Genomic DNA, 15,297 nt, shown 5'->3' with positions numbered 1-15,297 from the left:
CCTAATAATTGTCATTATTAATCAAAGTAAGCCGAAATAATCCAGGACAAAGAAGAAGACTGTGACATATTAGTAATCCTAACCTACAACCCTGACCATATAAAAGAATATAAGGTAACTCCATTTTCCAAACACCAGCTGCCCCCTCCCCAGGAAAGAAACTCTTAAGCACTTATCCTTTTTTTTTTTTTTTTTTTAGTGTTGCACATATTTACAACCAAATTGGAACAACAAGGCCACAAGTCAAAAACGCTATGCACTTAACATTAAAAGAAATTAAGCTGTACATTCTAAATATGCTATTATTACCACTGTCGTAAAATTTTAATTTTACCATGTTTCTCACTGGATACCAGGTTGTAATAACAAAATGAATAAACTTGCAATCAAACAAGCAAATTAAAGCAACTACATGTAAAAGAAAAGTGCTTCCAAAGCCATATGTGTCAGCATAAACTTTACTCCCATAAACAGCCTCTAACATCTAGTTATTGTGCCATAGTATATCCCTTTCTCTTTCTTTTTTTTAAGACAACTATTTGACCAAATTACCTCCAGCTACTAGCAACCTGCTAAGAGCTGCAGTGCATCCTTTAAACATCTTGGCACAAGAAACCTCGGCAAAGCCTAAAATAATATGGAAACAAAAGTCCAAAATAAGAACAGATTTTAAATATTGCTCTCATAAACTTTGAAAGTTGCAAGAATAACAGGACCTGTTTTAACATGCATTTCTTAAGGATATGAAGGTCAAATCTCAAAAGTATGTCATTATTCAGTGACTTCCTTAGTGATTTGCCAGTGAACCACAAATGTCTTAACATTCAGCAAAAATCTGGACAGTGACAAGGTGATACAGCCAAGGCTTTCTACCATGTCACAACCCCTAATACCCACACTAGCAGAAACTGCCAACTAACAACAGAAATCCGCAGTGGCAAATACAGTTATACCAATCGACATCCACCAGGAGAACAGAAGTGGGCCCTACCAACCGATATCAGGACGGGCATTGTTTGATAAAGACACCCCAACCCTGTGCTTCACAGACCCACAGAAATCCATATTCCCATGAGTCACTGTCAGCTCTTTTGTGACTACAAGGCCCTCTGGGGAAAAATTCATTGCCAGTCTAAACACTTCCCCCCAAACCATGTGCATAATCATCCACAGTACACACAAAAAGCCCAAGAAGATAAGTTGCATTACCAACTTGCCAAGCCTGCTCAGCCCTTATAATACCAAAAATAAACAAGAAAGGCCTACCTTGCCCCCCAACATCTCAGCTTACTTACCTGGCATGTGACTAAATCTGCTTGACTGTTTCAGTCTCTCTGGTTGCTAGGGTATAGTTTAAGCAACGGATTCAGATTTATTGCCAAACCATACCAACAGAGACCCTCCTGCTTCGTGCTCAAGCTTATATAATTTCCCACCACTTCCTCACTTCCTCCCATGCTGTAACCTACCTATCTAAATTAACTGTATACTAGCTTAACTAACCCATAAAATGCACAGCAGGAGCCCTGTACAAATTGGTCTGCTAAAACAATCATCATTTATAACAAAGACTTATCTGACAGCACCATTACTGCTTTTAAAACTGTGAAACACTTAGAACTCCATAGTTGTTTTTCCTTCTGTCTATCTATAACTAATAGTTCATGGAGCAGGTAATTCTTGATGCATTTTAGAAAATATACTTAAATCTTATTAGACAGACATATTGACAGAACTCCAAGACATGAGCATCATTTCAAAATACTGTCTTAGATGTCATAATATCCATATAATAGAGCTTCTAATCTTTAATCTGCTTTGGAGATGAATTTCATCACAACTGTGTCATGAACATATTGCACCTTGTTTCTGCTAAGAAGCTCTGTCATTTTACTCTGTACTATCTGATTTTAGAAGGAAGAGTTCTTCAGATTCTGGGACCATATAGACAGCACTCATCACTGTTATAAGCAAAGAGTAGAAAGAATAAGGAAAACTATGAAGATTAGGGTTGAAGAATCTTACTGAAATATCTAAAGCAAAAAAGACCATAGAAAAGTGCAGCAATCCTGACATTTCAGTTTAAAGGAAACTACACAAATTAAAGGCAAGACACTTTGTTATGTGCTTAGCCATCAAGCACTGAAGAGATTGATGAAGTGATGCTCATGTTTTTGATATGAAGCCTGACATTTTTTTTTTGCTTGTTTGTTTTCCATGTTTTCGTGGTTTATGTACTGACAATATAGTTTATGGGCAAAAGTAATAGGACATTTTCTAATATAAGTAAGAGTTTAACCATGCTTGTTGCCATCTTTGCATTTTTGTATATCAAGTATGACATTTTTTAGTCACAAAAAGTGAGATACTGCAGTGGGTGGTTTTTCAATATGTTAGAAGAAAGAAAGGTGAGGCTTGATTCAAACTCAGCAATGTTAATATTTTTTTAACATTTCTTTCCAAAATTGCAACCCAGTTGAAGATTTGATAACCCTCTTCACTCAAAATTTGAAAAAAAAAAATATTAACATCTGCTACTTCATGAATGTATTCTAAATCTAGCTACTGATGTTACTCGTTTCAAAGCACCAGGAATGGTCCTATTGTTAGATGTGGATGAGGCCTGTCTTTCAAAACATAATATCTGTTAGGTTACTATCTTTACGTAATAACAAGTTATTTTTTCTGTAGTCATAAGGAGATCTGCTCTTTCCTTGTCTTCTGCTTCATCACAAGAAATGAGGATCATATGGACATTTTTCCTTTGTGAAGTTACCATTTGTAGTTTCTGTCTTTTAGTTTTCTGTATATACTTATATTTGCTTTACTCCTTTTAATTTCTCTCCAGCTTATAATGTAATCTTAATATATTTACTTCACTGTTTTACTGTCATGGATTTCTATTTGCCATATTTCTAGTAGTTCTACATTACCCAAACAAAGCTTAACGATCAAAGCTACAATATAAAACAATTCTTTCTAGAATGTGAGCAGTGGCATCCAACATCTTCTATATGTTATTTATATTGTCCTCTTAGACTAATCACCGATAATATCTGTAATGCATTTATTTATAGTTTTTAGTGATTTCTTTTTATTATTTTCCTAAATACTCTATACATCAGTAACCACTCTTTTAAACACAGGGAGAGATGAAGATTTCCATTTTTTTCTGGGCTTACAAATGAAGAATGCAAATTTGTCATCTAAAATCCGATTTCTTCCAGCAGATGCAGAGCATCATAACAATGTAACTATGCATCATTCTATGTACAAAGTTTACAGTGGTGTCATACATGTTGAACTGTATTGCATAATGTACTGTATCATCACTTATGTCACAGACAGCATTTCACAGAGTCTACTATTTCATAGGGCTCATCCACACCTTCATAAACACCTGCTGTTCTTCTTCTTCTCTTTCTTCTTCTTCTTCATATCATTCAGTGCTAGTTGTCCTTGATAGACTATGACATCTAGTAAACTTCACCATATATCTTCTGCCACCATCTTACAGTTTTGTCACTGTCTTAACAGGTGTTGCATCAAGCAGAAAGACAAGCTCCCTTTTTCTCACTTCCATATTATCTTCATACTCCTAACTATAAAATCCCCTAACAGGGGTTGTTTGCCTCTTCTGTTTAGGCCAATACATATCAGAATGGCTTTAATCTGGGATGATTTCAAGCATCCTTCCAATTTATCCAAGGTTAATGCCACCAGGTAGGGAACAGTCAGTGCATGAAGACCATAAAAACTGAGAGATGCATTTCAAAGAATACAGCTTTGCTCTGCATCATTTGTGCAGTGAGAAACCTCATAAAGCCTACTGTGTGTTAGTTGCTAATCTTTCTTAAAAATCTCAAGCTGCAGTGGTTGACACTCTGAGCCTGGGAGCAAAAGACAGTCTCCTTGCATTTTGTGTCATTCTGCCAGAGAGAAGAAAGCTCCATAATCAGCATACAAAATGCATGTCTTGATGTAGAAAGACTGCATCCTGGAAAATGCTCCCTGGATGATCCCAGCTGCTATACTCTCATCACAAGTAGATTTCTAATTGTTCTTTGACTGATTATATTTAATTCTGTCTGTTTTATTTATTTGCAAACTTTTTTTTATTTTCATGGACTAATTGTATGAATTTCTTGCAGAGGTAATTGCGTTGCTAAGACCAGGACACAGTTCAGAGAGAAAGAGAGACAGAGAAAGAAAATTGAAAATATATATAATCTAGCAATAAGTTCTGGCTACTGGTGTGATGGGAAGGAGTATGGAGTTTTGCATCACTGTCACATTTTGGCATTTACATAACTTGGGGGGGGAAAAAGCTGAAGTCATACTCTTTGTTATTGATTCAAAATTTGCAAAATGAGTGTGCTGGCAATCTGGAAGCACTTAGGTTATTATTGAAGGACTTTGCCTTCAAGTGAGAAATTTAAAATGAAAACCAAGTCAGTTAACAAGTTCTTCCTACGGCAAGTTTTCCTGCTTTCTTAGTCTTCAAACAATAAACTTCCTTCAACAGATGAGGTATTTCTGCCAAAACATGTATGCTTATCTGTGTGCTATTACGCCATAATAATCGGAAAGCAAAGGAAAATTTAGATAATTCTCTGCTACCTCTGTTAATTGCATATGTCTGTATAGTCAAGTTTGCTGTTCAAGAGTCACCAATTCTTGATGGATTCTGAAAACTGACACAGAAGAATGCTAAAACAGAGTTTGGGATGATAAACCAATGACATTTCAGAGTATAGCTCTGTTTGTATGGTTTACAAAAAAGTCCTAAATATCTGGTTCTATAACAAATTGGTGAATGCTCCATGCCACTGAAAGATGGGGATAATATTTGTTTCCTTGATAATGAACATAGAGAAAGGTTGATGTTCATCATTCTCACTGCTGCAGTAGCCTAAGGTTGTATCCTGACAAGGATACAGCACCTGACCAGATCCCAAAGTGATAATTCCCTCCCACACAGTCTCTCTACTTGCCTGTAGGCTAATTGTTTTAGGAGGGAAGTAAACAATCGACAGATTAACTAAACATTTTCAGGACTTTCTTGCTTTCTTATGAAGATGCAACTCTGTGACTGTGAATTATCTAACTCAGTAGTTGGCCAAGGCTTTCTGTCAGACAGATAGAGCCCTTTTTGTGGAGCCCTTCCACAGGTACATTATATTCTGAATTGTTTTAGTATTTTTGCTGTTATTTAGTAAATAATGGTGTGTCACTTTAAGAATAACGGGTTTTAAGGTAGCTTACCATTATTATCTCTCTAGGGATTACTTCCAAGAATTGTGGTTGTCATGAAGTATATTTCTGAGAGAATAAATGGAATGCAAGACAATGATTCCACCTGCACTTGCTTTGTTTAAGTTTGTATGCTATTTTGCAGGGCAGCTGATTTCTTTCTTTCTATCATTTGGCAGGGAATTCTTGTGGGCTGTTTGTGCTACTTTATTTTGGGTAAATTTGATTGGACTGGAAAGCCTATGTGTTGTTTATGCCTACTTGTGACAACTTAACTTCTGACAGACTCCTACAGGGAGACCTTACTCACAAAGAGGTTTCTTTCTTGGCTACAGCACAGACACATACCCAAGTCCTTCAGGTCCTTCTCCTAATATAGCTATAAAATATGGAAACATGATTCTGTGTCTACCCTGCAGGTTAGCACTATGCCACAGCCAATAATGGGTGATGCAGAAGATGCCACTACCAGTACTTAGACCACTTATCTTTTTCCAAGAATCCTCTGGTGTAACCTTGCCAGCCACTATGAACAAGGGGTCAGACCTGTCCTCTGTGGCTGTTCTAGTACCCTGCTTGAGAATGGGAGAACCATTCAGTTTTAGTACGGGAGATATTTTGAGAGAATCATCTCATGGCATCTGGGGAAAGAGACCTTTTGCTTGGAATGATAGGCTGTCTCCTAGCCATTCACCCCTTAGTGATGAACCTAGAAAAAAGAAACAGAAAGGTAATCATATTGAAAATAAAGAAATGGTTCATGGTGTCATTACCCTAGTCAGGAGTTTATTACAGTCAGCCAACTCTTGGTGCTATATGCCTTCTTCTAATACTGCTACTGCCTTTTCTAAGGAAGTTGATGCCTTTTGATGAGTCTAATGTTGATAGAAACAGGGTTTATTCTTCCTAGGATTCTATTGCCCAAGATTCAGATTCTGTGGATAGTGAACCTAAAGTGGTACCAATGGAAACATTCAACTTTTCTGAGACAATCTTCAGAATTGAGGGGTGTATTTGCTTTAGAACAGCAGATATTTCCCCCAGGGCTGGACAGGTATCATGATTTACTTGGACAAGACATCCCTATTTCTGCAGCCATTCCTCCTGTTTTGACTACTTTGTAGGATGCATTAAAAGCTGTCTATAATGCCCCTGATCCTCTCCCATCAGTCCCTAAAAGTGCATATAAATTATATGGTGTTTCATATTCCAATAAATATCTCTGTTCTCATCTTACTGCTTATAATGCTGCAATCAATCCTATGGCTCAAGCAAAGAAAAAGCACCTTGCTTCCTCCATACCATTTCCTGGGGATAACAATAGGAGGTATTTGAATAGACAGGTCAAGAGACTTTTCTTTTTCTGCCACTTTAGCCTTCAGAATCCTGAACTATTAGGACTACATGTGGAGGTTAATTTTGAAATATGCTAAAAGCTTGGAAGAATTTTCTTCTTCCCTGAACCCCAAAAGATGGCCATATGTGAATCAGGTTATGTCTAACTTGGCTTAAGTTTCTAAACATACTTTAGGGAATGTGCATGATTGTGCTGATACTTTTTCCAGGGCTTCTGCTTCAGTTATTGTTTTGAGGAGATTTGTTTGGGTATGTAGCCAAAACTTTTCAGATTACTTAAAGGCAGACATTCTGAGTTCTCTAAACTCAAAAGTTTTGTTTGGGCCTGCTGCTACTCAGATGCTCACAGATTGGGATGACAGACCTAAATTAATGAAGGGAGTTTCTAGGACTTTTCAGGTCCCTAAATTCTTCCCTTCTAAATCATCTACCCCTTCTTAAGTACAGAACAGGCAGAGAACACAGCCTAATAAAAAGCAGGTCCCCTAGAGAAAAATTACAGGAGGGTAACAACACCAAAAACATAAAAACAAGGACATTTCCAAAAATAGCTACAAACACAAGCTTCAGAATGGCTATGTCAGAGACTTGGTCAGCTTTCACTGTCCTCCTACTGTTATTCCCCTTCAGATCATTTGTCACATCATTTCAGACAAATGGGTCTTAACGGTGATTTAGGAGGGTTACAGCTGACAATTGATAGATTACCTTCCTCTTTTCAGTGGAATTCCATCCATCCAACAAATCAAACAGACTTGTTTCCTCAGTTTGTTTGCTTGTTTGAAGTAGATGTCATAAAATATGTTCTCACAGAACACTTACAAAGCAGGTTTTATTCAAGAATGTTTTTGGTCCTAAAATGAGCACTTGTGGAAAACAGTTTTGGATCACTCCTTCCTCAGTCTCTATATGAAAGATCCAAATTAAAGATATTGACATTCCAGTCAGTGTTAGCCGTTCTCCCAGATCACTCTGTTATGGTAACCTTAGACCTCAAGGATGCTTACCATCACACTCCAATAGAATACAAATTCAGTAGGTTCCTAAGATTGCGTATATCTAGGTCACACTATAGGTTCTCTGCATTACCTTTTTGGTTATCTACTGCACCAAGAGTGTTTATAAAGTCCCCATCTTCTGTGGTGGCTCAGTATAGGCTACAAATCATATATGTTTCTTTTTCAGACAACTACTTGAGCAGAATTATTGCCCAGGTGCCAGGAGTACTTAAAAATTTCATTTCTTCTAACCCATCTGAGTTTCAGATATCAAACCAAAATTCTACATGAATCTTTCACATTGGATTGTTTTTAAGCATTTTTTACCTCAGAGCAGAGTCAGTCCCTGATCCTCTTCAAATGCAGTTTGTATCAATGGATAAGGAATTATAAATTCACTCTGGGGAGGCACCCATGTCCCTTATGAAGAAGGGCAGTCTGCAAAATACTCAAAGGCATAGACACATACCTAAGCCAACCCCTAGCCCTTAGGGATCAAAAACTGGATAAACTACAGGTAATAATGACTAGGCTTTTAAAGGATCTTGAGCTGTTAACCCAGTCATCTCCTATGAACCTATGACTCTCTCAGTACAAAGTGGAAACTTTAGGAAGTATTCTTGAACTTTTATGATCTGACTCAGGCTTCAGCCAGAAAATTTCTCTGAATTCTAGGCCTTATCGCTTGACTGAGCCCAGTGATATCCCTTGATAAGCTAGACATGAGAAAAATTCAAAGATTTGTAAAAAAACAGGTGGATCGCGCATATTGACCTACAAAGGGCGATTAGATGGCTCTCTACCCAGGTCTCCCTTTCAACCGTTCTACCCCAAATCAATCAGTCTTGACAGACTCTTCAGATTTTGTTTGGGGAACAGTTTTGATGGAAGAAAAAGTACATGGTCTGAGGGACAAATGCCGGCTATGACTCAAACTGTAAAAGTCTTGCATTATTTATGGCAACCAGGCCTTATTCAGGTGATTATTGACAACACCACAGTGATATGATACTAAAACAATCAAGGGATTACCAATTCATACCAACCTTGTCACTTAGCAATAATGGCTAGAGAGTTAGCTTTTCAACTTTCCCTAGCTCTTCAACTCTACCTAACTTCTCTGTCCTCTTACATACTGTCAGAGCAAAACATAGTGGCAGACAAATTCAGCAGGTCCTCATTAGTGAAAGCCCAATCCAGAGGTATTCCAGGAATTGATCTAGATGTTAGGAATACCTCAAGTAGATCTTCCTACCTCTTTCAAAAACAGACAAATTAGCACATTTTATTCAGGGAATCCTTGCAATCAAGCTTGGAAAACAGATGATCTTTCATTCCCATGATTAGTGCTAGTAATATATGCCTATCTATACCTTCCACTGATTTCCAATGTGCTTCTGAAGATTTAGAACAATTTACCAAAAATTCTTCATCATAACTCCCTTTCCACAAAGACAAAACTGATTCTCCCTACTTATGGAATTGGCCAAGGGCAATTATCATAACTTCCTCACACAGAACAAGGGGAGTTTGATTCACCACAACATCAAGCAACTGCAACTAACTGCTTGGATGACTCAATTCTGATACCTTTTAAGTACCTTTTTTCATTACGATGTGGAGCAGGTACAAAAAGAGACAAGAGAGCCCTCTACTAAAAAGTCATATGTGCCAAACGAAAAGAGTTTGAGTTGGTGCCCAGCCAATAACCAGCATCCCATCATGGAGTCTGCACCTCTGATCCTTAAATATTTGTGTGGAGTACTATTATCTGGCCTTTTGTATGCTTTTATCAAAGTGCATTTACTGGCCATTTCAACTTGTCTGCTCTTGAATCCCACCTTTCTTATTTGTTTGTAGTCAAATGCTTTATGAAAGAGGTGTTAAATATGAGACTCCCTCACAAACAAACACTTCCATTCTGTGATCTCAATTTGGTACAAGAGAAACTGACTTTTTTATGTTTCACCAACCTATTTGGCTGAGTTGAGGCTCATAACTTGGAAAATTATTTTAATCTTTGCTCTGACATCTGCAAGGCAAGCATCTGAGTTGAAAACTCTTATGGTGGGGAAACACTGTCTGGTTTTCCTGGAGGTGTTGCAGTGATGCAGAGTTCCTATTACACTGTCAAAAGACAACAATGTTGAATGCACAGAAGAGCAAAACCGGCGGATATCGATGTTTGGATTGCGGGATCGCAGTACATTGAAGATTGGAATATTTGTCCTTTCTTTACTGTAGTTGGTTGTAATCTCGAAGCTGGTATATATATTTAGCAGGGGGTGTAGTGGGGGGCACAGCCCCCACAATAAAAGTTTTGATACTCGGCCGTTTCGCTCTTCTGAGCATTCAAACGTGTTGTCTTTTGACAATGTAATATGAACCATTGATGCAGTGGTTAACATTGTCACCTCACAACAAGAGGTTCTCCAGTTCAATTCACAGCTGGGGTGTCTTCTGTATGGAGTCTGCATGTCCTCTCTGCATCTGTGTTGATTTCCTCTAGGTACTCTAGTTTCCTCCCACATTCCAAAAACATGCATCTGGAGAATTTCTCCCTGGGCCTCCACTGAAAATAGGCTCAGTGCCAGTCAGACATTCCCAGTCAACAAATGTTAAATAAATAAGATAGGGTCACTCTGCAGACTAGCATCACATTCTTAAAAAAGGGCATCTCGGAGTTTACTTTGAATCAAATCAACAGTCTCGCAGTTTTTTTATCCATAGCCAGAAAACAAGAGAGAGCACATTCTTCATGCTTTGAATGTGCACAGGTAACTCGGGTATTATCTTGTCAGAATGAAATCCTTCAGGAAAACTGACCAGTTATTTATATCCTATACATATACAGGGACTACGAAAAGTCAACCCATGTGTAAACAGACTATTTCAAGATAGTTTCCCTCTCCTATTGTGTTTTGATATTCTCAGCATGATGACAGCATGATGAAACCAATCCAGATAGGGTTAGGGCCTATTTTATCAGGGCATATGCTTCTTCGATGGCTTATTGGAAAGGGTTGGCTGTAGAAGCATTCTAGAGGCAGCTACTTGGACCTCCATACATACATTTACACAGCACTACAAACTAGATCCCTTCTCTATATATACCTCGAAACCTCTTAGCTCAAGAAATTAGGACAAAGCCTAAAACAATGGGGGTACAAAAGCCCAAAATATAGGGACATCTTTTAAATATTATTCTCATAAACTTACAAAGATGCTAGAATGACAAAGATTTGTATTAGCATGCATTTTCTGAAGGATATGATGTGTGAAATTCAAGTGTGTGTCATTAGTTAATGACTTGTAGCCTCGGTGATTCAGCAAAAAAACACAACTTTTATGAGGAAGGTAAAAAACAAATGAGGTAAAAATCTGGATGTTCTGCAAAAATATAGACAGTTGAGAGGTATGCTTCTCTAGACTGAGATCAGAGTTTGCAAGGAACATTCTCCAGCTGCTCATGGACCCTGAGCCTTGTTCCTCCAAGGATAGGTAAGCTTTGATAATATACTGATAAGCTACAGCAGCAGTGGGAATAATGAACTCCAAGCAAGATGCAGAGATAGAAGGAAAGTGTCTATCTGTTGTTGCAGGTTCAGATGTGTACCTTGCAAGGGACAGGAATGGAGGGTGTTTGTAACTGGATGAGGAACCGGTGCTTACATTGGTATAATCTACAGCTAACATATCCAGCGAAGCTGCCCAGCACCAAACCAAATTCTCTTTGAGCAGCGATAGTCCTGGGTGCTGTAATAATATAATGTAGACCTAAATAGTCCTAACTAAATGTGTTTATGCTGCTCACTGAGCAAATTAGCTGCCCTGCATGTAGCACAAGACTGAGGTAAAGTTCCAAGGTCATTCTTATAGGGAAATAGCAATTTTTGCTGATTGTCTGTATACAAGGCACCACTAACCGCTACTTTTTGAAACACAACTTTGCACAAATGTGAGGCTTATATACGACCAAATAAAAGCTAATTTTGCACTAACTATGCTCTAAGGCCAATCAGGTAAGCACACAGTGAGCTTTCTACCAGCAGTGTCCAGCTCAGATAGGTGACATTGGCCATCTCTTGTCACAAGAGTGCAGACTTTGACCCTCTTAATGTAAAACAACTAGTTTGGAGCCTAAGTTTTAAGGCACCAAAAATAGATGCCTAATACTATATAAAAATCAGTGAATCCACTGCATTAAAAGTAGAACAATAACTCTTGCAAATAATTATGTTAAATAAATAAGATAGGGTCGCTCTGCAGACTAGCATCACATTCTTAAAAAAGGGCATCTCGGAGTTTACTTTGAATCAAACCAACAGTCTCGCAGTTTTTTTATCCATAGCCAGAAAACAAGAGAGAGCTGGTAGAAAATCAACTTGTAAACTTTAAATGATTACAGAAAGCAATAAATAGCACAGAAATGTTTCATGGTTCTATGAAAATAAATAAAGCAAGTGCAAAATGATACCTAATTTTCTCTGTCTTGCAAGGATGGCTTCAGATGTTTACAAATTCTCTCAAAGTTTCATTCATTATTGTTAAATGATGAACAGCTCTGGATAAATGACCCTTGTTTATTGTTTAGCCGAAGTACACTCACCATCCATCCATCCATCCATCCATCCATCCATCCATCCATCCATCCATCCACAACTTCTTTTCCCATTTTTGGACACTAAGACAGGGTGCCAGTTCAACAGTGACAGTAATCTGGAGCTAAGGTTCATACTGATAGGTAGCTAGCCCTGCAGAAGCTCTTCTTCCATACCTCACACTCACATACACATTTAAACCTATGGCCAAGTTAGTGTGACCAATCCACCTATTTCATGCCTTTGGATTTGGAAGGAAATCAGAGAACCCAGACGAAACCTGTGCAATCACAGAGAGAATATGCAGACTCAGCACAGAAAGTACCCTCAACTGAGAACTGAAACAGGGGACCTCTTGCTTTGAGGTGCTAGCTGCTGCACCTCTATGCTACCCTCCCAATTAAGCCTTAAAGGCCACACTAAATTCCCAGAACAGTGACAAATAACTTTAATGAACCAACAATAATCCAATCAGTAAGTGGATCAGTACAATACAGTGCTAACTAGGCCCAAATCATTAAAGTAGATTCATACTCAGTGACACTATTCCTCATCCTGAGGCTTGTTAGGTAATTTTAACAAGGGAAATTAGTCTAAGGAAACAAAATATTTGCTTATAAACAATCAAATAATTTACTTACAATGAGCCAGAGATTAACCAAGGTCAAAACAGTTCTTAATTATCTGTTGTTGAAATAACCAGAAGCTAGAGTCCTTTGTTTAGTGTTTAGCAAAGGTGCTCCCAGCACACCAGTCAAGCCTAAATGGCCGCACTAAATTCCAGGGACAGTGACATATAGCCTTAAGGAACCAACAATAATCCAGTCAGTAAGCGGGTCAGCACAATACAGCTGTAACTAGGCACCTAATAATTAAAGATGTTTCCCTCTCACTGAAATTATCCCAGACCCAGAGGGCTGTTGGGTACTTTTAACAAGGCAGATTGACCTAAGTAAACAAAATATTTCCTTATAAAAAATCAAATAATTTATTTACAACAAGCCAAAGTTTAACCAAGTGCAAAACAGTTCTTAGTTTTCTGTTGTGGAGATAATCAGAAGCGGGATTTCATTGTTTAGTGTTTAGCAGAAATGCTCTCACCATGTTAATCAAACCTTAATATATTATCCATGAATCAGAAATAACAACAGAAATAACATAAGTAAAGAAAATGTGAGATTTCTTGCTGATGATGTTAGTAAGATAAATAAAACAATTTCTTTGGAAAAGTACAGAATCAAAGAAACTAACAGCCAGATTCAATAAAACCTGCATGGTTTAGATTCAGTAACTGGCTCTATGTGGTGTGTAGCACCGCGCAGAGCTGCACAAATAAGGAAAATACCATGGCATGGAAATTGCAGCTGAATTCTACGCAAATCAACCAATCCAAGATGGAGCAACTATTCAACAAGCTATAAAGCAATTGTGTAGACTCAGTGCTGGTTTTCCCTGCAAATTCCAAAACATATTGCAATATGGTAACAGAAAGGAGTCTACACAGAAACAATGTTGTTGCTTTAATCCATATGTATGTGCAACAGGCTGAAGTCTATGCTGCTGCTGCTGCTAATAGACCAAGGCCAAGAAGGGGAAGAGTTTTCAGTCCTTGGTTAACTTATCACAATCTACATGACATGGGCATTATAGAGTGCTACAGGGTAGATAGAGACAGACTGCAGAAACTCTGTACCATCTGCCATCTTCAATTCAGACCCAGGGCAAACTGAGGGGAACCCATCCCAGTGGAGACAAATGTATGTGTAGCACTTACAATTTTAGCTGCAGGTACCTTTTAGTGACCAACAGGGGACATGCTGGGGGAGTCACAGGTATCAGCATCTGGGATCCTCTATCAATGCCTGAATGTTATGCTCCAACATGCTAGTGACCACATATACTGTATTTTCCCCATACTCCTGAGGATAAGGCCACAAATATGCAGAAGTTCTACCCTGTAGCACACTACCCTGAAGTACTGGGTGCCATAGACTGCACACATGTAAAAATTAAGGTACCACCCAGGGAACAGGGAAGGCTATACATGAATAGAAAGGACTTCCACTCTATTAACTGCCAAATTGTGTGTAATGCCAGGGGAATCACCTTGAACATTTGTGCTGGTAAACCAGGAAGTTACCCTGACTCACACATATACTACAGGCACAATCATCAAACGAGTAAACCAGCTGTCAAAAAACACAGAATGCCACAAATGATAATGACAGCAGGATGCACAGCACTCATAAAAACATCTAAGTAATCATCTTGGATGTTTTTATGAGTGCTGTGCATCCTGCTGTCATTATCATTTGTGTCTCACATATATGACACTCCTCCCAACCATATCAGATGTTCACTAGGAGGTATATCTCACAGGGCCATTTACTGGGGGACTCAAGTTATGCATTGAAACAATGGTTAATAAAACCTATCAGAAATGCACACACACCTGCTAAAGAATGCCATAATGAGGCACACTCTCAAACCAGAAATATCACAGAACATGTGTTTGGGCTGGTTAAGTCATGGTTCTGGTACCTAGATACATCTGGGGAGCCCTGCAGTACAATTCATGTACATGTACTGAAATATTCACAGTATGTCCCATGCTACAGAACATCATCCTGAGAAAACAGCTTTAGCAGGACCAACAAGGGGAGGGGGCACACATTCTACCACCAATGGCAAGATCATACAGGTAAGGAGTCAGCAGGTGAACCAGCAGCTGCTGTGGGTCTAGGCAGACATAAGTGTACTCAATATGCCTTTGCATTGGCTAAGAGACAAAGAATAGCAGAATCACTTGCCATCTAAGGGCCTAAAACCTTCCTCCTACGCACATACATATAGTAACATTGATGCCAGGCAATGCTCACAACCTTTACCTACCCATGTAATGGCTATGTACTGCTTGCATCAGACAGAGGCAGCCCTGAAATAACACTGTTGGAACTGCTGGATTTACAAGGTAAGTGTTGAACCTGGCGTGTACTGTGTAATAATATGAATGACTGGCATATCCTTGCATGTCGTTACTTGGTAGTGTAAGCAATAAAATGTGGGTGATTTGTACATAAATGACCTTA

Source organism: Protopterus annectens, chromosome 2.part1 (genome assembly GCF_019279795.1).
Source record: "Protopterus annectens isolate FY-2018-M chromosome 2.part1, PAN1.0, whole genome shotgun sequence".
Lineage (NCBI taxonomy): Eukaryota > Metazoa > Chordata > Ceratodontiformes > Protopteridae > Protopterus > Protopterus annectens.
Note: the sequence above shows the minus strand (reverse complement) of the source record.